The sequence below is a fragment of the Manis javanica genome, chromosome X (assembly GCF_040802235.1).
Source record: "Manis javanica isolate MJ-LG chromosome X, MJ_LKY, whole genome shotgun sequence".
Lineage (NCBI taxonomy): Eukaryota > Metazoa > Chordata > Mammalia > Pholidota > Manidae > Manis > Manis javanica.
The window spans coordinates 44,665,176-44,693,088 of NC_133174.1; the positions used below are offsets into that span (position 1 = coordinate 44,665,176).

The 27,913-nt window shown below is 38.0% G+C and overlaps 1 long non-coding RNA gene across 3 annotated transcripts in view; it reads left to right on the plus strand.

The window, feature by feature from the left end:
- The window catches only part of LOC140847312 (uncharacterized), a 71,866-nt gene that overhangs the window by 10,393 nt on the left and 33,560 nt on the right, over nucleotides 1-27,913 (plus strand). Inside the window, exon 2 of one of the 3 annotated variants that reach the window (XR_012127262.1) lies at nucleotides 11,785-11,984. The exons of the other annotated variants lie outside the window; for them this stretch is intronic. This is a non-coding gene — a long non-coding RNA (uncharacterized lncRNA). The remainder of the gene's footprint in view (nucleotides 1-11,784; nucleotides 11,985-27,913) is intronic. 3 annotated transcript variants of the gene reach the window in all.

Below are 27,913 nucleotides of genomic sequence, written 5' to 3' on the forward strand. Positions count from 1 at the left end.
AAGAAGTGAAAGACCTATACCCTGAAAACTATAAGACACCCTTAAGAGTAGTTAAAGAGGACAGTAACAAATGGAAACTCATCCCATGCTCTTGACTACAAAGAATTCATATCTTCAAAACGGCCATGCTGCCCTAAGCAATATACAGATTTGATGCAATCCCTATCAAATTACCAGCAACATTCTTCATCAAACTGGAACAAATAGTTCAAAAATTCATATGGAATCACCAAAGATCCCAAATAGCCAAAGCAATCCTGAGAAAGAAGAATAAAGTAGGGGGGATCTCACTCCCCAACTTCAAGCTCTACTACAAAGCCATAGTAATCAAGACACTTTGGTAATGGCACAAGAACAGAGCCACAGAGCAGTGGAACAGATTAGAGGCTCCAGCCATTAACCCAAATATATATGGTTAATTAGTACTCAATAAAGGAGCCATGGACATATAATGGGGAAATGACAGTCTCTTCAACAGATGTTGCTGGCAAAACTGGAGAGCTACATGTAAGGAAATGAAACTGGATCACTGTCTAACCCCATTCCCAAAAGTATGTTCGAAATGGATCAAAGACCTGAGTGTAAGTCATGAAGCCATAAAACTCTTTGAAAAAAACATAGGCAAAAATCTCTTGGACAGTAAATATAGCGACTTCTTCATGAACTTATCTCCCCGGGCAGGGAAAACAAAAGCAAAAATGGACAAGTGGGATTATATCAAGCTGAAAAGCTTCTGTACAGCAAAGGACACCATCAATAGAACAAAAAGGTACCCTACAGTATGGGAGAATATTTTCGTAAACGACAGATCCGATAAAGGCTTGACATCCAAAATATATAAAGAGCTCATGCTCCTCAACAAATGAAAAGCTAATAATCCAGTTAAAAAATGCGCAGAGGAGCTGAACAGACAGTTCTCCAAAGAAGAAATTCAGATGGCCAACAGACACAAGAAAAGATGCTCCACATCGCTAGTTATAAGAGAAATGCAAATTAAAACCGCAATGAGATATCACCTCACACCAGTAAGGATGGCCACCATCCAAAAGACAAACAACAACAAATGTTGGCGAGGTTGTGGAGAAAGGGTAACCCTCCTACATTGCTGGTGGGAATGTAAATTAGTTCAACCATTGTGGAAAGCAACATGGAGGTTCCTCAAAATGTTCAAAATAGGCTTACCATTTGACCCAGGAATTCCACTTCAAAGAATTTACCCTAAGGATGCAGCACTCCAGTTTGAAAAAGACAGATGCACCCCTATGATTATCGCAGAACTATTTACAATAGCCAAGAAATGGAAGCAACCTAAGTGTCCATCCGTAGTTGAATGGATAAAGAAGAAGTGGTACATATACACAATGGAATATTATTCAGCCATAAGAAGAAAACAAATCCTACCATTTGCAACAACATGGATGGAGCTAGAGGTTATTATGCTCAGTGAAATAAGCCAAGCCAAGAAAAACAAATACCAAATGATTTCACTCATCTGTCGAGTATAAGAACAATACAAAAACTGAAGGAACAAAACAGCAGCAGAATCACAGAACCCAAGAATGGACTAACAGTTACCAAAGGGAAGGAGACTGGGGAGAATAGGAAGGTAGGGAAGTATAAGGGTGGGGAAGAAGAAAGGATGTATTATGATTAGCATGTATAATGTGAGGGGTGGGGGAAAGTTGAGGGCTTTGAAACACAGAGAAGACAAGTAGTGATTCTACAACATCTTACTATGCTGATGGACAGTGACTGTAGTGGGGTTTGTTGGGGGGATTTGTGGTAGGGGAGAGCCTAGTAAATATAATCTTCAAAAAAATAAAAATAAATTAATTAATTTAAAAAAAGGAAGATAGAAAACACCAGTACTTACAATAATAAAAATGACAAAGTTTAGGGATAGGTTGAAGATGAGAGGATGGGAAAAAGATGGTGGGGGTGAGAAGTGAGGGAGAAACCGCCTCCCAAAACCACATTTAAGACAAAAAATACAGCAAATACAGCTCATCTTGAAAAAGTGACTGGAAGACTGCAGAACACACTGCGTACATCTGGGGAAAAGATAGGACCTCACAGAAAAGGCTAAAGTAGCAAAGTTGTGATCTGGTGGAACCCAAGCCCTCCCCCCACTCAGTTCACAGGCAAGAGGAAGAGAAACAGACTGGGGGTGGAGTAGAAGCTCACGACTGCTAAATGCCCACCCCTGGAGACCTGCTCCAGGAGCACAAATCCACATTACATGGTAATCTGGAGATTAGTGGAGTTCAAAAGCAAAGACAGGCAGAATACTCAGAGAGACTGAGATTTCAGCCACTTGTGGAGAACAGGTACCCACAACCTGCTGCTGGGACAAAAGAAAGGTGAGCACATTGAAAGATGTCGCAACAGCGAGAGGGTTACTATAGGGGCAAGGATTACATAGAACTTGCTGCTCAGGTGAAAGGACAGGTGGGCAAAATAGTCTCGGCACACTAAACCCAGCAGGTTGGGAACATTCAGAAGCTTCTGACAATTCATTCCCCTGCTGGAAATGTAGCCCTGAGGCACCCCACTGTGATACACAGCCTGTCGCTCCTACCTCCTGGCAGCAAGCCAGAGGTTGGCCCCACCTATGGCAGCTAAAGGGGCATAACACAGAGGCTCCTCCCTGCATGCTTGGCCCACTGGACTGGGCAGTGGAGGCAGGCACTGCAGCCAGGAAGCAAGAAAGAGCTCTTTCCTCCCAGCAGGTTGCCAGCACCATGTGCCTCCAACCCCTACCATTGCTCCAGATGCTGGGCAGCTCCAGAGAATAGAGCTGCCAGGCACTAGAGGGCACCAGCTACAAAGTTATTATTCCACAGTAATCATTAGAATTATGAAACTGCAAAGGAATTTAATCCAAAAAAATTACAAAAGAAACCCCACCTGATCACTAGCAGGAGATTGGATTAAAGATGGTGGCATGAGGGGTGAGACAGAGACCTCCTCCCAAAAGCACATATAAAATGAAAATATACTTTAATACAACTAATCCTGAAAGAGCAACAGGAAAGAAGGCTGCACCAGACTGCATACACCTAGAGAAAAGAAAGAGCAGATGTCATGGAAGAGGGTAACATACCAAAGCTGTGACCTAGTGGAGCCCAAGCCCTTCTTCCACCCCAGCTCACTGGCAGGAGGAAGAGAAATAGAGCAGGGAGGGAGTGGAGACCTGGGACTGCTGAGCACCTAACCCTGGAGATCTGCTCTGGAAGCATGAACCTACATTGCATGGTGCTCTGGTGATTTAGTGTGGTTGGAAAGCTAAGAGAGGCAGAATACCTGGAGAGACGGAGATTCCAGCTGCTTGTGGAAACAGGGATTCATATCCGGCTGATCTGGGCAGGCAGTCTGAGACTTCCTAAAAGCGAGAGGGCTGCTAAAGGGGCAAGGACTGCACAGAGCTTATTGCTCAGGAGAAAGGACAGGTAGACAGAGGTGTCTAGGTGCACTCTGCCCAGCTGTTTGGGAGCTTAAATGACCTTCAGGTGCTCCATCCCCCTGACTGGCTACACAGCTTCAAGGTCCCCCACCGTGCTACGCTGCCTGCTGTGTCTTCCTCCCGGCTAGCCTACACCTGGTTCAGGCTCGCAAATCGGCAGCCCCTGCCATGGCATCAGGCCAGCCAGAGGGAAGCCTCACCTACAGCAGCCACAAACACAAAGCACAGAGGCTTACACCTGTGTGTTTGGTCCACTGGTTCTGGCAGTGGAGACAGGCATAGCAGCAGGGAAGCAGGAAACAGCTCTTTCCTCCCCCAAAGCACCAACACCACTCTCCTGCAACCCTCGACATTGCTCCAGGGGCTGTGCATCTCCAGAGTAGAGCATCTGGGCACTGGAGGGCACCACAGACAAATTATGAAGTGTCAAAGGAACCTGGTTCAAAGCAAAATTATGAATACACCTGAGAAAGTTTCAAATGAAATAAACCTCACGAATTTTCCTGAAAGAAATTTCAAAATAAAAAATATTAACATGCTCATGGAGGTACAGAAAAATATTCAGGAATTCAGGAATTAATTTAGGATGGAGATCCAACCATTGAAAAACAAAATGGAGGGTACTAAAAGCAGATTAGATATGGTGGAGGAGATGATAAATGAAATAGAAATTAGGAAAGAGGAATACAAAGAAGCTGAGGCACAGAGAAGAAAAAGGATCTCTAAGAATGAAAGAATACTGAGAGAACTGTGTGACCAACCCAAATGGAACAATATTCATATTATAGGGGTACCAGAAGAAGAATAGGGAAAAAAGAAAGTGTCTTTGAGGAAGTAATTGCTGAAAACTTCCCCAATCTGGGGAAGGAGATAGTCTCTGAGGCCATGGAGATGCACAGATCTCTCAACACAAGGGATCCAAGGAGGACAACACCAAGACATATAATAATTTAAATGGCAAGATCAAGGTCAAGGACAGACTATCACAAGCAGCCAGAGAGAGAAATAAGATCACATACAAAGGAAAACTCATCGGGATATCATCAGACTTCTCAGCAGAAACCTCACAGGCTAGAAGGGATTGGCATGATATATTTAATGCAATGAAGCAGAAGGGCCTCGAACCAAGAATACTTTATCTGGCAAGATTATCACTGAAATTTTGAAGGAGGGATTAAACAATTTCCAGATAAGCAAAAGCTGAGAGAATGGACCTCCCACAAACCATCTCTACAGTGTATTTTGGAGGGACTGATATAGATGGAAGTGTTCCTAAGGTTAAATAGCTGTCACCAGAGGTAATAAAAAGGCATACACAAAGAGTACAGAATATGATACCTAATATATAAAGAAGGGAGGAGGAAATAAAGGAGGGGGAAAAAAGAACCTTTACATTGTGTTTGTAATAGCATACAAAGTGGGTTAAGTTAGACAGATAGTAAGGAAGTTACCCTTGAGACTTTGGTAACCACGAATCTAAAGCCTGCAATGGCAATAAGTACATACTATCAATTATAACCCTAAATGTTAATGGTCTGAATGCACCAATCAAAAGACATAGAGTACCTGAATGGATAGAAAAACGAGACCCAACTATATGCTGCCTACAAGAGACTCACTTCAAATGCAAAGACACATACAGACTAAAAGTGAAGGGATTGAAAAAGATATTTGATGCAACTAATAGGGAGAAAAAAGCAAGTGTTGCAGTACTTGTATTGGACAAAATAGACTTCAAAAAACCAAGAAAGTCACAAGAGACAAAGAAGGACATTACATAATGATAAAGGGGTCAATCCAACAATAGGATATAACCATTATAAATATCTATGCACCCAACACAGGAGCACATACATATATGAAACAAATACTATCAGAATTAAAAAGGGGAAACAGAATGCAACGTATTCATTCTAGGAGACTTCAACACTCCACCCACTCCACAGGACAGATCAACCAGGCAGAAAATAAGTAAGGAGACAGAGGCACTGAACAACACATTAGAACACATGGACCTAACAGACATCTACAGAACTCTATACCCAAAAGCAGCAGAATACATATTCTTTTCAAGTACACAGGGAACATTTTCCAGAATAGACCACATAGTAGGCCACGAAAAGAGCCTCAGTTAATTCAAAAAGATTGAAATTGTACCAACCAACTTCTCAGATGATGAGGGTATAAAACTAGAAATAAATTGTACTAAGAAAACAAAACGGCTCACAAACACATGGAGGCTTAACAACATACTCCTAAATAATCAATGGATCAATGACCAAGTTAAAACAGAGATCAAGCAATATACGGAGACAAATGAAAACAATAGCACCATGCCCGAATTCTGTGGTATGCAGTGAAGGCAGATCAAAGAGGGAAGTATATAACAATCCAGGCCTATTTAAAGAAGGAAGAACAATCTCTAATGAATAGTCTAAATTCGCAATTATTGAAACTGGAAAAAGAAGAACAAATGAAGCCCAAAGTCAGCAGAAGGAGGGACATAATAAAGATTTGAGAAGAAATAAATGAAATTGAGAGGAATAAAATGATAGAAAAAATTAATGAAACCAAGATCTGGTTCCTTGAGAATATAAACAAAATAGATAAACCCCTAGCCATACTTATTAAGAAAGAAAGAGAATCTACACATATAAACAGAATCAGAAATGAGAAAGGAAAACTCAAGACCAATGCCACAGAAATACAATGAATTATTAGAAGATACTATGAAAATCTACAAGCTAACAAACTGAATAACCTAGAAGAAATGGACAACTTTCTAGAAAAATACAACCTTCCAAGACTGACCCAGGAAGAAAAAGAAAATCTAAACAGACCAATTACCAACAGTGAAATTGAATTGGTAATCAAAAAACTACGCAAAAACAAAACCCCCGACCAGATGGATTCACCACTGAGTTTTATCATTTAGAGAAGACATAATACCCATTCTCCCTACAGTTTTCCAAAAAATAGAAGAGGAGGGAATACTTCCAAACTCATTCTATGAAGCCAGCATCAGTCTAATACAAAAAGCAGGGATGACTGGACAAGATATGAAAATTACAGACCAATATCCCTGAAGAACATAGATGCAAAAATACTCAACAAAATATTAGCAAAACGAATTCAAAAATATATCAAGAGGATCATACACCATGACCAGGTGGGATTCATCCCAGGGATGCAAGGATGTTACAACATTCGAAAATCCATCAGCATCATCCACCACATCAACAAAAAGAAGGACAAAAACCACATGATCATCTCCATAGACACTGAAAAAGCATTCGACAAAATTCAGCATCTATTCACGATAAAAACTCTCAACAAAATGGGTAGAGAGGGCAAGTACCTCAACATAATAAAGGCCATATATGACAAACCCACAGCCAACATCATACTTAACAGTGAGAAGCTGAAAGCTTTTCACCTAAGATCGGGAACAAGACAGGGATGCCCACTCTCCCCGCTTTTATTCAATATAGTACTGGAAGTCTTAGTCATGGCAGTCAGACAAAACAAAGAAATACAAGGCATCTAGATTGGTAATGAAGAAGTAAAACTGTCACTGTTTGCAGATGACATGATATTGTACATAAAGACAGAAAAGAATCCACTCCCAAACTACTAGAACTAATATCTGAATTCAGCAAAGTTGCAGGAGCCAAAATTAATACACTGAAATCTGTTGCATTCCTATACACTAACAATGAACTAGCAGAAAGAGAAATCAGGAAAACAATTCCATTCACAACTGCATTGAAAAGAATAAAATACCTAGAACTAAACCTAATGAAGGAAGTGAAAGAGCTATATTCTGAAAACCAGAAGACACTCATGAGAGAAATTAAAGAAGATACAAATAAATGGAAATATATCCCACGCTCATGGATAGGAAGAATTAGTATCATCAGAATGGCCATCCTGACTAGAGCAATGTACAAATTCAATGCAACCCCTATCAAAATACAAACAGCATTCTTCAATGAACTAGAACAAATAGTTCTAAAATTCACATGGAACCACAAAAGACCCCAAGTAGCCAAAGCAATCCTGAGAAGGAAGGGTAAAGCTGGGGTGATTATGCTCCCCGACTTCAAGTTCTACTACAAAGCCACAGTAATCATGACAATTTGGTACTGGCAAAAGAACAGACCCATAGACCAGAGGAACAGAATAGAGAGCTCAGGTATAAACCCAAGCATATATGGTTAATTAATGTACGATAAAGGAGCCATGGACAAACAATGGAAATGACAGCCTCTTCAACAACTTGTGTTGGTAAAACTGTACAGCTACATGCAAGAGAAAGAAACTGGATTATTGTCTAACCCTATACACAAAAGTATAGATCAAAGACCTGAATGTAAGTCATGAAACCATAAAACTCTTAGAGTACAACACATGCAAAAATCTGAATATAAACATGAGCAACTCTTTCCTGAGCACATCTCGTTGGGCAAGGGAAACAAAAGCAAAAGTGAACACATGGGACTACATCAAACTTAAAATCTTCTGTATGGCAAAGGACACCATCAGCAGAACAAGAAGGCATCCTACAGTATGGGAGAATATATTTGTAAATGACATATCCGACAAGGGGTTAACATCCAAGAAATATAAAGAACTCACATGCCTCAACAACCAAAAAGAAAAACCCCTACTAAAACTGGGCAGAGGGTATGAACGGACACTTCTCCAAAGAAGAAATTCAGACGGCCAACAGGCACATGAAAAGATGCCCCACATCGCTAATTATCAGGGAAATGCAAATTAAAATCACAATGAGATATCACCTCACATCAGTTCAGATGTCCAGCATCGAAAAGACTAAGAACAACAAATGCTGGTGAGGATGTGGAGAAGGGGAACCCTCCTACACTGCTGGTGGGAATGTAATAAATTAGTTCGGTCATTGTGGAAAGTAGTATGGAGGTTCCTCAAAAAACTGAAAATAGAAATACCGTTTGACTCAGGAATTCCACTCCTAGAAATTAACCGTAAGAATGCAGGAGCCCAGTTTGAAAAAGACGTATGTGCCCATATGTTTATCACAGCATTATTTACAACAGCCAAGAAATGGAAGCAACCTAAGTGTCCTTCAGTAGATGAATGGATAAAGAAGATGTGGTACATACACACAATGGAATACTATTCAGCCGTAAGAAGAAAAGAAACACTACCATTTGGAACAACATGGATGGAGCTAGAGGGTGTTACGCTCAGTGAAGTAAGCCAGGTGGAGAAAGACAAGTACCAAATGATTTCACTCATCTGTGGAGTATAACAATAAAGCAAAAGCGGAAGGAACAAAACAGCAGGAGACTCACAGAATCCGAGAATGGACTACCAGTTACCAAAGGGAAAGGGACTGGTGCGGGTGGGTGGGAAGGGAGGCATAAGGGAATTAAGCGACATTATGATTAGCACACATAATGTAGGGGTGGGCTCGGGGAAGGCAGTATAGCACAGAGAAGACAAGTAGTGACTCTATAGCATCTTACTATGCTGCTGGACATTGACTGTAATGGGGTATGTGGCGGGGACTTGATAATGGGGGGAATGTAGTAATCACAATGTTGTTGCTCATGTGGTTGTATATTAGTGATGCCATAAAAAAAACCTTGAACAATTCATAGTCTCTACTCTGAATACATAGTCTCATTGTACTCTGAATAGCCAAAGACAATTTGACCTTCTTTATTTCAGCTTGAGATAATTATTTTTGTTTTAATTTTTCATTTTCTCTCACTGTGTATTTCAATTTTGCTAGCTTGAATAATAAAAAAGAAAGAGTTGGAAAAAAAATGGTGATTACATGAGACTCTATACCATGGGAGTGTTGTGAGAATTAAATAATACATAAGGTGCCTGTTACTGTGCCGGCACATGGTAATTAAGTTTCAATAAATGTTCATTATTATCAGTGTTATTATGAAAGGATCTCCAAGACATTGTGTTGGATGAAAAGGCCAAGTTGCAGGGAAAAAAATGTGGATCTGATAAGAGCCCCCCAAATATTTTTCATAGTTTGGTTTTTGAGGTAGTGCTGTTGCTGAAGGTGCTGTTCTTTCTCTCTCTGAGAAAAAAGTATAATTAGCCTTGAATGTAGCTGATCAAGTCCCTGAGTCCAGAGATTGAAACTTGGGAAGGAAGAGGCTTAACTGAGGCTTAAGCATTCTGGCAATCTCCAGAACTGAGTGATGGTAGAAGAGCTTACTGGGCTTCTAGGAGCACGGCTGATGGCTGAAGAATCATATGGCATATAAAATGGATGCCCAGGCTCTCTTATACCACAGGAATGCCCAATCTGGTTTTGCAATACAAGACCCAATGCTTAACATTATTCAAAAAAATAAAGAATACTGTAGATAGATATTAAAGAACTTTCACAAAGATGAACTAGAAATAGTCATTGCTCTGAGAAATTCAGTCTGGTGGGGTAAACAGGTCTCAGAGCAATAGCACAATACGTATGATAAAGGCATGGACAATATCTGATGAGAACATGGAGAAGGAAACAAACAACTTCCTGAGGGAGTCAGGAGAATTTGCTTTGTAAGCACCTACTTTGTAAGGATGAGTTGGAGTTTATCAGCTATCAAAGTTGTAGGAATGACATTCCAAGAAGAAGGAATAGAATTTGCAAAGACTCAGGAAAATTTATTTGACAAATATTTATTGAGAACTTTGTGTTCTCCAAGTAGTGTGCAAGGCTCTTTGGGCTATAGAGGAAAATAACATGACCCTGTCCAGGTTACTAGTGACCCTGGACTGGGAAGGAAAACTTTCATAACCACTTCTCACAATTTAAAAAGGCATGACTCTGAGAAGTGACTGGTGGTTACCATGGGAGAGGGGTTGGGGTGAATGGTTGAAGTAAGTGAAGGAGATAGAGGGGCACAAAATCTCAATCGTAATATAAATTAGTCACAGGGATGAAAGTAGTACACAGAGAGTATCATCAATAGTTCTGTAATATCTTTCTGTGTTGACAGATAGTAACTACATTTGTTGGGGTGAGCATTTAATAGTGTAGATAACTGTTGAATCACTACGTTACATGCTTGAAACCAATATAATATTGTATATCAACTATGCTTCAATAAAAAATTATAAATAAAAAGGTATGAGTCAAAGGCTGTATGAGGGAGGCCATCTTGTCACCCAGTTTGCTCCCCAGAAAGTCAATCCCTTGGTATAGACACCATTATTCCCAGCTCTGTAGGTCTAGAAATCAAACTCAGTCTGTAATTCCAGAAGGAATTGGGCTACAGAGGACTGCCTCAAATTAATAAAATTTACCAAAATTATACCCAACCCAGATGGGATATGAAATGAGAACAGTGGTACATTTGAATGAACTATTTAAAAATGTTAATATATACTTAATAAATTTTAAAATGATACATTTTGTATCATTTACATTTCTTTCTATGGTATCTTACCATTTATGATGAGTGATGAGTGATTTTCACTTACAGTAATGATATAAAGTTTCATTTAAAAATATATTGATGTACAATTATTTAATTCAAAGGAAAATATTGAGCCTTATATGTACAACAATGAGATTAATGAATTAAAATTCTTAGCAGAGACATAGTACATGGAAGTCAAATATTTATGTAGATTCATGTTATTTGGCATTATGATAGTATTTACTATAATAAAATGTGGCAAGAAGAGTAAAGGTGGTAAACAGATAATACCTGAAGTTTAGGAAATGCTGGCATAGCATTAGGAGTGAGGCAGACCTGTACCTAAATTCTAGGTGCCCTACTTTCTGGCCATGGGACCATAAGAGATTTGCTTTTTTAAAGCAAATTGTGAAAGTCTGCTAATAACCTAACTCACATGGTGGGCGGGAGAATTAAAGGAGAGAGTCCATGTAAATACCAAAATACCTGACCCATAGTAAGTGATGAATAAAGGTTAGCTGTTACCATTGTCATTGCTTATGGTACCAGTGACCCTCACTTCTCAGACCAGTGGTCCTTCCTTCATCATAGTAACTCAGGTCCCAGGAAGACCCTTACAGGAGGGGTTATTGTTCAGGTGAGGGCGCAGGAGTGTTACAGGGTGGTCAGGCTGGTCCAGTGATTTGCATGGTTCCCCTGCCATCTTTCCCTTCCATTTCTTGTAAGGACAGTTAGAGAGGGCATTAGCCTTACAAATTTCCTTTGCGGGATCATGGTTGCATATTGCATTCTTCACAGAGTTCCCCTGAATCAACATTAATTTTCAGGAGATGTTGCACTAGATATTTTGTAAAGATTCTTGTTTTTTTAAGCTTTATTTGTATGTCATTATAGGTACTGCCGAGTCACTGCCAGGTGTCAGGGAGAGCAGATTTTGCTGGGCATGAAAGCAATGTGTGCAAGATGAATGAGCTTGGTGTGGATCCTGTTCGTTTGTTTCTCACACTACAGCTGGCCAGCTTGTGTGGACCCATGTTGTCCCCTCTATATTTGGGTGCTGCTTCCACATAATGGAGACCTGTAAAACAGAGCACGTAAGTCCACACGTGGGGTGATGCATGGATCACAGCAACAACCTGTGCCAGGTCATGACAGCCATTTGTGGCCAGTATTGTTCATAGCAGAAAGCCTCAGCACCCCCTCACCAGGCAAGAATCTGAATTTGACATCTCCATTCCAGGCCCAATGGGACAAGAAGTAGAGGCAGAGGGACAAACAACACTGTGAGTGGGGAGGGGCCATAGAGCACATGTCCATTCTCTCTCTCTCTCTTTTCGAGGGAGTACATTAAAAATGAACTTCTAACACATTCGATGTAAAATACATTTCAGTCTATTATCATCTCATTTGATACCATGCAAAATGAGGTATGTGTTTTTAAAGCCCCTCAGAAGTTGTGTGCACATCAGAAGTGATCACTGATATCAGTTTAGTGGGAAGACTTGTGTGGGCTTGAGTCCTGGCTCTGCCACTGGCTGTGTGACCCTGAGCACATTTTAAAACAAAACCCAAATTCATGAGGTTCAGTGGGGTTAATTGTGGTGGTGAGGGCAGGAGAAGAGGAAAGATTTGGGCATGTTTTCCTTAAATGTTTCTGCTAGTTCCAACAGTTTACACATTTGAGGCCAGTTTTTATCCATTTTTGTTGTTGTTGTTGATTGTGCTTTACTCTTTCCTGCTTGTTGGTATATGTCTAGGAACTTGTGTGTGTGTGCAGAAAATGGCAAATGACACCCTGTTTGAAATTTGGAGACTGTGTCCTATTCCATAAAGGTTGTTACACTTTGTTCTAGCAGCTACTTAGGTTACTGTTGGGTCCCCTTGTGCCTGTAAGGCTTGCTTTTGTTCTCTGTGAGAGTGGGTATATACCTGTTTTGAACTTATTCTAGGGTAGATTATTTTAGTCCTAATGCCTGGCCTGTTATCTGAACTGAATGCCCACAATGTTAACCAGGGTCTCTGCACTCAGCCCCACAGCACCTGCTGTGTCATAAGCTTCTTGGCATCCTGCCTCCAGCCAAGGACAAGAACAGCTCCCTCCTCTCCAAATAAGACGTGCAAATTTCAAGTGCTCCAGCAGCTGCAAACCCCAGTCTCTTCAACTTGTCAGGGTGTCTGCTTTGTTTAGATTCTACTCCCTTGTGCCACCATTTGGAATGTGCCCTAGACAGCATGCTGTGGCACGCATAGATTTCATCTCATGCATTTCCTTCTCTGAAGGATCACAATCTTGCATTCCCTGTTTTTCAATGCCCTCAAACAATCTCCTAATGAATTTCATACAGTTTTATAGTTATTTATAAGGTAAGTGCAAGTCAGGGACTAGTTACTATGTCATAAATCAGCTAGTACCAATAGTTCCCCAAATCTCAGTCACCATTCTATTGAGAAGCAGGAATTGACAGTCGAACTTGACTTGAGATGTTTTTTGTTGCTTTTTTCAGAACATAGATTGATTTAGAAACAATATGAGATCTAAAATCTCTGTGTCATTCTCTCCCAGGAAAAGGGGCTATTTAATCTCTGGTATAGAGGAAGCAATATTCAAGCCCATAGAGTGGGACTGTATTAAGGGAGGGGCCATCCTGAGGCTTCATTGGCACATAGTCAACCTTGTAATGTGAGGGAGGGTGGGAATACCTAACTTTTCTGCTTTCCTCGAGGCAGTGAATGGCTGACTGAGAGATGGATTTTATAGTGCAAATGCAGAGGTATACAACAAAATATGGAATGAAAAGTCAGTTAATTTTGCACAATGCTGCCCTGATTAAGTTGTAAAGTTCCCTGTGGACCTTGCATAGTCCATAAACTGGCATGAAACACTCACCCCTCTGCCTGACCAGGGATGGCCTAGTAAGTGTTGACTACGGAAAAGTCAAACATTTCAAAGGGCCTATTGGATATTGATAAGAATCTGGTTGTACCAAAGGCCACTGATCTTGGCAACAACAAAGATGGGCTGCTCCTCCAGAGTGGGATGGGCTAGAGGCTATGTAGAAGTTTCAGCCATGACCTCATTACCAACTTGATTCAGGTTGTCCATATTCAGCCCACATGAACATTACAGAATTGTTATAGCCTCCCTTGGTTTATTTTGGGATTTGCGCTCATGTTACTTCAGAAACTAAATTAAATATGCCAAACATCTGTGCTCTGAAGACAGTGAAAGAGGAAAGAAAGAAAAGAAGGAAGGGAGGAAGGGAGGAAAATCAAGGCAGCAGCATTGCTTTGAGAGTGCTGTGAAAAATTTCTGGTCTAGCTCTCACTTGCTAAGTTAAAACCTCCTTGCTCCTGTTTAATGTTTACTGCCCCTGTACTGGGATTAGAAACCAAAGTGCTATATTTCCAGATGCAAAAGAATAGGCTACCCAAAACAAAGGTCTTTAGCAACTTTGAGCCAGCACTGGTTTCTCTGCTGTCATCACATTAGGAGATAAGAACATACCTTAGATTATCCAGGAGGCAGTGGGCATAGAGAAGGAAAGGGAGGGGGAAGTGTACTTACCCTCTAGCCATTGCACACATTATTCTGTAGGGAACTGCCATCAATGCCTGACATCTTGGTGTACTCTTTATGCACACCTTTAACAGAGGCTTGAGGCACCCCAATGTAAACGCAAAAGATTAGCAATGCAGCATCAGACCACGGGACCAGGGGAAATTCTCATTAGAGCAGGAGACTTTCAACTTGGGAAATTTCTGATAAACTCCTCCATTACTGGAGTGCATACAATTTTTGCAGGGTGGAATATTTAGAGGCTAGAAATATAATGTTTCTGTAAAGAGAGCCCAACAGGAAAGTAAAGTCTGTTGCTTAGTCCCCAACCCTGCCAAGAGCAGCAGCACTGAATTAAAGGGCTGTCTTTCCTTCCTGACCTAAGGACAGCATCATTTTTCCCAACAGGTTTCAGGGCAAACAACCAAGGAGCACTGACAAGTTAGGACAGGCAATTATCAAACTGTAATGGCTGCAAGGAAGATAGAGCAGAGTCACTAAAAATAAGACACAGCCCAGGACCTTTAGGGGAGACTGCATCAGTGACTTAGAAAAGGACTGAGTTCTCTGTTGCTGTGAGTGCCAGGAAAGGAGACCTGGGGAAGGACAGGGTGAAAGATGGGCCTGAAAACTTAGTTTGGTACAAACATAGGAAGTCTTTAAAAGCTACATGAGGCCAGCATGAGAAACCAGAAGGTTTCTAGTCCATCATGTAAGAACATTGGTACTCACCACTCGGTCCCAACAAGTAAAAAAACTATGTAAAATGAAAAATCAACAACTGTTCTTAGATTTGCTGGAGATGTAAGGTCACAGGCCAAACTGCTGCCCCCAAAATTGAAAAGACAGGTAGGAGAGTACAGAGAATCACAAATTCCCAGAACAGAAACCCATTAGTAATTGGCACTAACGCTGGGGCAGAGAAACCTGAACTCCAACTGACGAATTGCTGATGGCTCAGCGTAGAGAAGTCTGAGAAATAAAAACTCCTGGTTGACCCAGTTATTGGTGGGCCTCCCACTTTTGTGAGTGTTACCTCCTTATATTCTACCAGGTTCTTACAGAGAATATCAAAGAAAAATCCTCTCATATTTCCTCATGGCTGGTGTGAGGGCTTTTTGAAATACAACAGAGCATTTTGGTTCTTTTTAACAAGGTCTGCCCTCAGGAGAAATTGTTTTACTAGATCCTAACCTTCTGAGACTTTATCAGAGCCTCAGGGATTGGAAATAAGCCAACTCTGGTCAGCTCTAGTGCTCAATGTAGGGGAAGGGGAATATATAACTTCAGCCCCCCCTAGTCATCCTATTCTACATAAGGGAGGTAAAAACTGGGAAGCATTTGGTGAAGTTTACAGTGCAGAGGCACCAGCGTACTAATAGGCTAAGACTTAATCGTAAGATTATAGACTTCCTCCCTTCCCCACACCTTACCACCACGTTGCCAAAGGCTTTTACAGTAGTTTTTAACCTGGCACATTGTGGTTGGCTATGAAGAAAAAACTACAAGGCATGTAAAAGGCATGCTTTGAAAAGATAGAGCAAGCATCAAAAGCAGACCCAGATATGGTGGGGATGTTGGAATTATCAGACAGTGTTTAAAGAAACATGATTAATATGCTAAGGATGCTAATGGATAAAGCAGACATGAGGCAAGAATAGATGAGCAATGTAAGCAGAGAGATGGAACTTCTAAGAAAGAAACAGAAAAGTCACACTAGAGATCAAACAGACTGAAACAGAAATAAGAATGCCTTTAATGACTCATTAACAGTGTGGACATGGCTGAGCAAAGAATCTCTGAGCCTGAGCATATCTCAATAGAAACCTCGAAAACTGAAAAGCTGAAGAGGAAAAAAGATTGAAAGAAAAAAAATAGTACAGAGTGTATAAGAGCTCTAGGACAACTACAAAAGTTGCCACATACATTTAATAGGAATACCAGAAGGAGAAGACATAGAAAAGGGAAAATAATTATTTGAAACAATAAGACTGAGCATTTCTCCCAATTAGCGTTAGGCACCAAATCACAGATCTTGGAGACTCCGAGAACACCAAACAGGACAAATGCCCCAAGCAACCTACCCATAAGCATGCCAAATTATAGAAAATCAAAGATAAATAAAAAATCATGAAAGAAGCCAGAGGGGGAGAAAAACCACTTACACATAAAGATAAAGAATGCATTGTAACTTCTTACAATCAATGCAAACAGGAAGATAATGGAGTGAAGTATTTAAAGTGTTGTGAGAAAAACTATCCTAGAATTCTGTGCCATGCTAAATTCTCCTTCAAAACTAAAAGAGAAATAAATACTTTCTCAGACAAAATATTTGAGGGAATTCATTGCTAGTACACTTATCTTTCAAGAAATGTTAAAAGTGCTTTAGATAGAAGGGAGATTATATAGGCCAGAAACATGGGCCTACATATAGAAAGGAAGAGCATCAGAGAAGGAATAAGTAAAGGTAAAATAAAAAAATTTTCTTACTCTTAGTTGATATTATATAACAATTGATATTATAATATTTGAATTTGTTCAAAATAACAATAGCAGCAATATATTTGGTTATATAAGCTTATAATATATGTGGAATAAATGACAGCAAAATACAAGGGACTGGAAGGGGGAATTAGGATTATTTTGTTGTTATAAGTATTTGCAATTATATTTCCTGTAAAGCAGGATACACATTTTTCTCAGGTGTACATGGAGCATTTTCCAGAATAGATCACATACTAGGCCACAAAAAGAACCTCAATAAATACAAAAAGATTGAAATTGTATCAAGCAACTTCTCAGACCACAACGGTATGTATGAAACTAGAAAAAAAATTACACGAAAAAAACCAAAAAGCCCACAAACACGTGGATGCTAAATAACATACTTCTAAATAATCAGTGGATCAACAAACAAATCAAAATAGAAATCAAGCAGTACACAGAGAAAAATAAAAACAAAAATACAAGAGTCTAAAGTTTGTGGGATGTCCCAAAAGCTGTTCTAAGAGGGATGTACTTAGCAATACAGGGCTACCTCAAGAAATAAGAACAATCCTAAATAAACAGTCTAAACTCACAAAGAAACTAGAAAAAGAACAAATGAAATCCAAAGTTAGTAGAAGGAGGGCCATAAAAAGATCAGAGCAGAAGTGAATAACATAGATAATAAAATAATAGGAAAAACTGATGAAACCAAGAGCTGGTTCTTTGAGAAGATAAACAAAATAGACAAACCTCTAGCTTTATCAAGAAAAAAAGAGAGAGGAAACAAAATCAGAAATTAAAAAGGAATAGTCACAACTGACACCACAGAAATACAAAGAATTATTAGAGAATTCTATGAAAAATTATATGCCAATAAATTGGACAACCTAGAAGAAATGGACAAGTTCCTAGAAAAGTACAACCTTCCAAGATTAACCCAAGAAGAAACATAAACTCTAACAGATGAATTACCAGTAAAAAAAATTGAACTGGTAATCCAAAAACTCCCAACAAACAAAAGTCCTGGACCAGATGGCTTCACAGATTTCCACATTTAAAGAAGACCTAATACCCATCCTTAAATTACTCCAAGAAGTAGAAAAGGAGAGTCTGCTTTCCAACTCTTTTTATGAAGTCAGCATCACTCTAATACCAAACCAAAGATACTACAAAAATAGAAAATTATAGAACCAATATCCCTGATCAACACAGATGAAAATATCCTCAAAAACTATTAACAAACTGAATTTAAAAATACATCAAAAGGATCATCCATCATGACCAAGTGGGCTTTATTCCAGGGGTGCAAGGATGGTATGTTACAATATTCATAAATCAATCAATGTGATACAACCACACTTACAGAAAAAGGGATAAAAATCATGTGATCATCCCAGTAGATACTGAAAAAGCATTTGACAAAATTCAACATCCATTCATGATAAAAAGCACTCTCAACACATATAGAGGGTGTGTACATACCTCAACATAATAAAGGCCATGTATGACAAACCCACAGCTAACATTATACTCAACGGTGGAAAGCTGAAAGCTTTTCCTCTAAGATCAGGAACAAGACAAGGGATGCCCACTCTCATCACTTTTATTCAACATAGTACTGGAGGTTCTAGCCATGGAAATCAGACAAGATAAAGAGATAAAAGACATCCAAATTGGTAAGGAAGGTGTAAAACTGTCACTATTTGCAGAAGACATGATACTGTATACAGAAAACCCTAAAGACTCCAACAAAAAAAAAACTATTAGAATAAATGGATTCAGAAAAATTGCAGGATATGAAACTAATATGCAGAAATCTGTTGCATACCTACATAAATATAGTGAACCAGCAGAAAGAGAAATTAGTAAAACAATTCCATTTACAATTTCATCATAAAGAATAAAGTACCTAAGATTAAATCTAACCCATGAGATTAAAAACCTGTACTCTGAAAACTATGAGACACTCATGAGAGAAATTAAGGAAAACACAAATCAATGGAAATCTGTCCCGTTGCTAGTGGATAGAAAGAATTACAATTGTGAAAATGGCCATCCTGCCCAAAGCAATTTACAGATTCAATGCAATCCCTATCAAAACACCAATGGCATTTTTTTCAATGAACTAATGGAAATAATCCTAAAATTCATATGCAACCACAAAAAACCGTGAGTAGCTAGCGAAAGCAATCTTGAGAAAGAATACTTGGGGTATCAGGCTACCTGATTTCAAGGTACATGACAAAGGTACATTGATTAGAACAGTACAGTACTCGCATGAGAAGAGACCCATAGATCATTAGAACAGAATAGAGAGCTCAGAAATACACCACATATATATAGCCAATTAATATATGATAAAGGCATCATAAATATATAATATGGAAAAGATTGTCTCTTTAACAAATGGTGCTGGAAAACTGGACAACTACATGTAAGAGAGTGAAGCTGGATTGCTAACACCATACATAAAAGTAAAATCTAAACGGGATAAAGACCTAAATGTAAGACAGGAAACCATAAAACTCTTAGAAGAAAACAGGCAAGAATCTTATGAACATCAAAATGAGAAATTTCTTTCTTGGTATGTCTCCTTGGATAAGGTACACAAAAGGAAAAATGAACAAGTGGGACTACATTAAACAAAAAAGCTTCTGCACAGCAAAAGAAACAGTCCGCAAAACTAAAGGGTAACATACATGTGGGAGAATATATTTGCAAATGATATATCCAGTAAGGGGTTAATATCCAAAATATATAACTAACTCATACAAGTCAGCACTAAAAACCCCCACATAATCTGATTAACATATGGGCAGAGGACCTGAATAGACAATTTTCCAAAGAGGACATGCAAATGGCCAATGGACACATGAAAAGATGCTCTACATCACTAATCTTCAGTGAAATGCAAATCAGTATGACAATGAGGTATCACCTCGCACCAGTCAGAATAGGTTCTCTCCAAAAGGCAAGAAAAAAAGAGTGTGAGTGATGATGTGGAGAAAAAGAACCCTCCTACACTGTTGGTAGGGATGCACATTTGTCTAGCCATCATGGAAAACAATACAGAGGTCCCTCAAAAAACTAAAAATAGAAATACCATACAACCCAGCAATTCTACTTCTGGTAATTTACTTGAGGAAAACAAAATCATTAATTTGAAAAGATATATACATTCCTATGTTCATTGGAGTGTGACTTACAATATCAAAGATATGGTGTATCAATAGGTGAACGGATAAGGGTGATGTGGTACATGTATGTAATGGAACATTACAACGGTGCATAAAAATAAGGAAATCTTGCCGTTTGTGACAACATGGATGGATGTAGAGTTTATTAGGGTATATGAAATAATTCAGGTAGGGTAATACAAATACCATATGGTTTCACTTACATGTGGAGTCTAAAAGATGAAACAAATAAACAAAAAAGAATAGGCCCATAAATACTGACAACAGACTGTTGGTTACCATAGGGAGGGAGGTGGGGAGATGGGTGAAATAGGTGAAGGGGATAAAAAGGGTACAAACTGCACATTGTAAAATAAGCGAGTCATAGGAATGGAATTACAACATGGAGATTATAGGAAATAATATTGTAATATCTTGATATAGTAAAAGGGGGTAACTACACTTAGTGGCAATCATCTGGTAATGTACATGATTATTGAGTCACTATATTGGACATCCCAACCCAATGTAATATTGCATATCAACTTTATTCTGATTTTTAAGAAAAGCAAAAAGAGTCAAAAGAAGTATATCTGATATGCTAAGAAAGGAGACAAAATGGAGTTACATAAAATGCTCAATTAAAACCAGAAAATGCAGGAAAAGATAGGAAGACACAAAAAGCAACAAAGAACAAGAGCAACAAGTCAAAAACAGTAATAAAATGGTAGATATTAAATCAACTATATCAGTAATCACTTTGACCATCAATGGTCTAAATGAACCAACTAAAAGAGAAAGATTGTCAGAGTCTAAAAACAAAACCCAACTGATGTTGTCTACAAGAAACCTTGAAATATAAAGACACATATAGATTAAAAGTAAATGGATGGAGAACGATATACCATGCTAACAGTAATCAAAAGAATGTGAGACTAGCTGTGTTGATTTCAGGCAAAGCAGACTTCAGATAAGAAATATTACCAGAAATAAAGAGGGCCACTACATAATGATAAATGAGTCAATTCCCCAAGAAGGCATCAAAATCTTAAATGTGTATTTGCCCAACATAAGAATGTCTAAATATGTGAGGCGAAAACTGATAGAACACAAGAAGAAATACATGAATCGGCTCCTATAGTTAGAGACTTCAGTACCCCTTTATCAGAAATGGACAGATCCAATAGGCAGAAAATCAGTAAGAACATATTTGAACTCAACACTATCAATCACCTGGATGTAATCAACATCTACAGCTTATTTTACCCAACAACAGCAGAGTACACATCTTCTCAAATTAACCTGGAACATTCACAGCAATAAAGTAGTGTCTAGGTCAAAAAACACATCTTAACAAATTTAACAGAATCTAAATCACACAAGACAACAATGGAATTAAACCAGAAATCAGTAACAGATATCTGGAAAATCCCAAAATACTTGGAGATTAAACAGCATACTTCTAAGTAAAATATAAGTCAAATAAAAAATCTCAAGGGAAGCTAAACATTACCTTGAGCTAAATGAAAGTGAAAACACAATTTATCAAAATTCATGGGATGCAGCAAAAGCAGTATCTAGGAGGAAATTTATAGCATTGACTGCATTTATTAGAAAAGAAAAGAAATCTAAAATCAGTAATATCTGCTTTTACTCTAGGTACCTGGAAAAGAAGAGCAAATTAAATACAAAGTTAGCAGAAAAATAATAATAAAAATTAGAGTGAAGTCAATGAAATTGAATACAAGCAATCAGTAGTGAAAATCAATGAAACCAAAAGCTGGTTCTTTGTAAATATCATTTAAATCAATAAGCCTCCAGCCAAGCTAAGAAAAAAGAGTGAGAACACAAATCATTAATATTATAAATGAAAGTAAGGACATCACTACGGATCCCATAGAAATTAAAAGGATAATAAAAGGAATATTATGAACAACTCTATGCCTACAAATTTGGTAACCTAGACAAAATGGATCAATTCCTTGAAAGATACAATATGGTAAAACTCACACAAGAAATAGGTGATCTTAATAACCCTGTATCTGTTAAAGAAAGTGAATCAATATTAATAACCTTCCAAGACAGGAAGCACCAGACACAGATGGGTTCACTGGTGAATTCTACCAAGAATTTAAAGAAGAAATTATACCAATTCTCCATAATCTCTTTCAGAAGATAAAAGCAGAATGAATGCCTCTTAACTCACTTTTCTGCTTTTGAATGAGCAATGTTCCTTCTCACCTCTGCTTTGCAACATGGCATTGGAAGTCCTAGCTAATACAATAACACAAGAAAAGTAACTAAAAGTGTATAGATTAGGAAGGAAGAAATAAAACTGCCTTCGTTTGCAGATGACATGATTGATCATATGTCTAAAAAATCAGGAGGAATCAACAACAACAGCAAAAAACTCCTGGAACTAATACGCAATTATAAAAGGTTGTGGGCTACAGGTTAGTATATAAAAAGCCAATTGCTTTTCTATATACCAGCAATGAAGAAGTGCAATTTGAAATTAAAAACACAATACCATTTACAGTAACACACCCCAAAGTGGAATACTTAGATATAAATCTAACCAAAAATTTGCAAGATCTATATGACAAAAACCATAAGCTCTGATGAATGAAACTAAAGAAGAACTAAGTAAGTAGAGAAATATTCTGTGGATATTCATGGATAGGAATATTCAATATTGTCAAGATGTCAGTTCTTCCCAAATTGATCTGTAGATTCAATGCAATCCCAATAAAAATCCCGGCAAGTTGTTTTCTGGATATTGACAACTGATTCTAAAGTTTATATGGAGAGGCAAGAAATGCAGAACAGTCAACAGGATATTGAAGGAGAAGAACAAATCTGGAAGACTGATACTACCTGACTTCAAGACTTACTATAAAGGTACAGTAGTCAAGACAGTGTGGTATTAGTGAAATAATAGACAAATAGATCAGTGGAACAGAATAGAAAGCCCAGCAACTGACCTACATAAACACAGTCAACTGTTCTTTGACAAGAGTTTGCTCAATACAATGGAACAAATATAGTTTTTCAACAAATGGTGTTGGAATAACTGGACATCCACGTGCCTCCCCCGCCAAATCAAACATATACCTTATGCCCTTAACAAGAATTAACTCAAAGTTAATGACAGACCAATATTTAAAATGCAGAGATATAAAACTCCCAGAAGATAACATAGGAGAAAATCTAGATGGCCTTGGCCTTGGCTATGACTTTAGATATGATACCAAAGGCATGATCCATGAAAGACAGTGAGATGCTGTACTTCATCAAATAAAAATTTTCTGCTTTGTAAAAGACACTGTCAAGAGAATGAGAAGATAACCCACAGACTGGGAGAAAAAATTTGCAAATGACATATGTGATAAAGAACTGTTATCCAAAATATACGAAGAACTCTTAAAACTCATAAATAGGAAAATTACCCAATTAGAACGAGCTTAACAGACATTTCATCCAAGAAGATATACAGATGGCAAGTAAGCATGTGAAAAGATACTCATCATATATCATCAGGGAAATATAAATGAAACCATCAATTAGATAACCCTACACACTTTATTAGAATGGCCAACATGCAGACCATAAAATGTCACACCAAATGTTGATGAGGATGTGGAGCAACAAGAACTTTCATTCATCGCTGGCAGAATGCCCAATGGTGCAACCACTTTAGAAGATAGTTTGACAATTTCTTACAAAACTAAACCTACTCTGACCATATTACCCAGCAATCATGATGCTTGGTATTTACCCAAAGGAGTTGAAAACTTGTGTCCACACAAAAACCTGCACATGGATATTTACAGTAGCTTTATTCTTATTTACCCAAAATTGGGAATAATCAAATGTCCTTTGATGAATAGACTAAAAAGTACTTGGTACATCCAAACAATGGAATATTATTTTAGTGCGAAAAAGAAATGAGGTATTAAGCCATGGAAAGGCATGGATAAAACTTAAATGCATCTTTCTAAGTGAAAGAAGCCAATCTGAAAAGGCGATATACTGTATGATTCCAATTATATGACGTTGTGAAAAAGGCAATACTATGGAGAATTTATAATAAAAAGGTCAGTGGTTGACAGGAATTAGGCATGAGGGAGGGATGAACACATAGAGCACAGAGGATGTTTAAGGCAGTGAAACTACTCTGTATGGTACTATAATGATGGATATATGTCATTATACATTTTCTAAAACATATGGAATGTACAATGCCAAAAGTGAACCGTAGTTTGTCAGTGTACATACATTGAGTGTAACAAATGTATCACTGTGGTATGGGATGTTGATAATAGAGGAGGCTATGCAAGTTTGGGGGTAGGGGGTACATATGGAAATCTCTGTACTTTCCATTCACTATTGCTATGAAACCAAAACTCCTCTAAAATGTAAAGTCTCTTTTTTAAAAAAGTCAAGGACTTTTAACTTTATCATGTAGTTGATGGTTCAAAGAATTTTGACCAGAGTATGTTTATAGAAAATTCCTAATGGAAGGTCTATAGTGTACTGACAAGAGTTATAGAGGCATCCTCTCTCACATAGTGAATAGTATAAAATGGTGCATTTGTCATTGCTAAAAATTTCTCTTGGGAATTCTTCAAATATTTCATTATGAAGTATCCATGCCCCTTTCTGGGACACTGGGATGCTATCTAATGCTCTCTCTTACCAAAAGTACTCGTGCTGGTATTTTTAATTTCTTAGATAAAAATCTACTAAATTGGGAACTTACATTGAGGAGCCACCAAAAGTCCCCTGGCACAAATAAATATTGTTGACTATGGACATTTAACATCAAGATGAGTGCTAAAAACTAAGATGCAAATTTTGTCAATTTTTCCCAAGTTACGTGTTGTCAAAATTTACCGTGATCCAGGATTGTTAACGTTGTCTATTTCTGAGTCATTTACCTAAGATATTCAGTATTCAGATGAACTAAAACAAAAAATTGTCTCCCATCCTGAAACCACTTTAACACATCTATTTTAACTTTGCCATGACAAGTTTCATTCCCCTTTCCTGAGCATGTATTAGGGAATAATTCATGTAGGAACATTTTCATTGTGGTTCAATTCAAGTGATGGAACCATGTGATATGGGTGTGATCTCAGTAGTGAATTTATTTTGAGATGGCAAAAGAATGTGAGCATGATGAGAGCATATGAGAACAGAACATTGGGTTTCCAGTGTTGGAGAAGCTGTTGTGGAGCATCCAGCTTAAGCAGATTTACAGGGACTATAGAGCAGACTCCACCTACTCATATGAGGGCATATTTGGAAACTGATCACCTGGGAGGAACTTATCTCATTCCATTTTGATTCTATCCCCAGTTGTCATGGTAGATATGCTGCTGGAGAACATTTCTAAGAAAGAATAAATTTTCAAATATACAACTTAGTGATAGATGAAGTATATTTCATGGAAAAGCAGTAGTGATATGTGTGATCTGTTTCAAGATAATTGTAAAATGTGAGGTACATAAAGTAACTTTGTGTGCAAGGAAAGATGATGATTAGTTACGTATGTGAAGTTAGGTACTAAAGATGATCTGAAGTGGTCAGTTCTAACAGAAACATCAGAAGCCAGTGAGTGAACCAGAGGATGTGTTTGCTATTTGACAGTCTACATGTCAAGGCCAAACTTCTGATAACAGCGGCTTTAACTGGAACAATCTGCTTCCTGTGAGACCAATTTAAGAGAGAAGAACACTGGCTTCCCGGTACCTGATGTCAGCGCATGAGCCCCTGACGGAGAAGCAGGTGGGGAGGAACCACTGGAATTCCGGAGGCTTTAACAGTCCTCCTACCAACAGACCATTCGTCTTTCCATGAGTTGAGTCCACCAACCATGCCTGCAAACACCAAGTGATGCCCTGTGGGTCACAGCGTGGCAACACCTGAGGGCATGTCCATTTGAATGCACACTTGTGGCATTTCAGTGTGGGTTAGGACTTTTGGGTACACGTGTTCACCATCTGCAGTAGAGTGAGAGGCATGTGAACGGGTGGAGGTACTGGTGAGAATCTGACAGGAGGAACTAGTATTTGTTCAGAAGGCACAATGCCCTCCTCCCACCCTATGCTGCTGCTCTGCCCTCTCCCGGGGATTTCCCTGAAGGAGACATACCACACACACAGGGAACTGGATGTTTCACAAGCATGTCATTGTGGGTTTAATTTCCTAGTGCCTAATGATATCAAGAACCTTGTCATATAATATCTAGTCATTTGAAATCTTGTTTTGTGAAGTACCTATTCTACACTTTTTCCATTTTTAAAGTTCTTTTCAGCCTTTATTGTTTTTTTTATTGATATTCAGTATTCTTTACAAATCTTAAGTAAAATAACGTTTTTGCAGACACATATTGCAAACACGTATACCATTCTGTGGCTTGCTTTTTCAATCTCTGAATAGAAGTTCATGTTAATGGTAGAAGGTAACACTATCATTCATTTTTATCCTTTATCGCCTGAATATATACATATGTAAACTTTAAAAAATCCTTCTGCTCTCTGGACTTTGCTTAAAAATCTTTGTCATTAGGTTAAAAATAAAGCTCTATTTCATTCCTTAAAGTAGAAGCATTACAAACAATGCTACCTGATTAAAATGTAATAAGACTGCAAATTAATTATAAACTGTAAGAAAGCACCCAGGGCCTTTGGCCTGGATTTTTTTAAGTCTATTTAAAAAATTCTGTGGTAAAATGGGAAATACATAAATTATAGGATTTCTAAACAGATGATAACAAAAATGTTGCACGTGAGAATCTTTGGTGTACAGTTAAAACAGAGATCATAGACAAAATTTCATAGTCTTACAAATTTTCATCAAAGAATGAAAACAAATTAATTGAATATCCACCCAAAACCTGAAAAAGAGCAGCAAAATAAATGAAAAGAAAGCACAACAAAGGGAATAGTTAAGATAAAAAGATGAAGTAATGTGTTAGAGCAGAGATAAATGCTAGATCTAGCTAATAATGGTACAAACTTCCAATTGTAAGATAAATAAGCACAAGGGATATAATGTACAACACGACGACTATAGCTGACACTGCCGTATGATATATAGGAAAGTTGTTAAGAGAGTGAATCCTAAGAGCTCTCATCACAAGAAGAAAATACTTTCTTTTACCATTTTTTATTTTCTTTTTACTATATCTATATGAGAAGATGGATATTAGTTGAGCCTATTGCGGTAATCATTTAACAATATATGTAAATTGAACCATGATACTGCACTTTTTAAACTTACATAGGTATGTCAACTATTTCTCAATAAAACTAGAAAAATAGATTTTTGGAAAAGAAAAATAAAATACACAATACACTAGCTAACTTAATAAAAACATAGAAATTATAAATACATAATCTAAGATAGGACAAATGATAATAGCCATTGCAACTGGAGACCTTTAAAAAATAATAAAATATTTGTTACTCTGTGCATATAGGTTGAAACCTAGATGAAATGTATAATTTCTTAGGAAAATGTTATTTATGAAAGTGACCTTATTAGAAATAGAAAGTTTAAACAGACCAATTTCCATAGAAAGAAAAAAATATAAAGTTAGAACTATCCCCCTAAAAGTACCAGGCCTAGATGGTTTTGCAAAGGAAAATTCTCAATATTCAAAGACCGTATAGTCCCAGCACTCTATAAACTGTCCCAGAACATTGAAAATGAAGGCAAGCTTCTTATTTGTTTTAATGAAGTAACTAAAACATTGATATGCAAACTTGATAAGGCAGTAACAAAAAATAGTATGGAT